Raw genomic sequence first — 454 nt, 5'->3', positions numbered from 1 at the left:
TAACTTTTATTCATCTTTATTTTTTTTTAATTCTTATGTGTATGTATAGATGTTTAAAGTTGTTATTTATATCCTAAAATATTCGAATACGTATTACTAATTTATTTTCTTCACTTTGCGAATCAGAATGAACTTAATCGTTATTAAGTTAAAATTTTTTGTAAGGATTATGATCCATTCTCTGTGATTTTGTGATTTTTTTTTCTCTCTTATATTTATCAAATTTTCATGATCATTGAGATCGTTATTTTGACTTCGTATAAAAATCGACCTCGTTTCACTTTGACTATTTAAAAGAACAAAGGAAATTTTCCCGACTTACAAAAACGCTTACTGTCCAACCGCACCTTACAAGAACGCGATGACTTCAACGCTCATAAGTTTGTACACTCGAACGATAGCTAATTACTGGGGGTGGAGAGGGGGGGGGGAAAAGGGATTAAATCCCACGTAA

The sequence above is a fragment of the Penaeus monodon genome, chromosome 28 (assembly GCF_015228065.2).
Source record: "Penaeus monodon isolate SGIC_2016 chromosome 28, NSTDA_Pmon_1, whole genome shotgun sequence".
NCBI lineage: Eukaryota > Metazoa > Arthropoda > Malacostraca > Decapoda > Penaeidae > Penaeus > Penaeus monodon.
The sequence above is the reverse complement of the archived record's forward strand: the minus strand, read 5'-3'. Positions refer to the sequence as shown.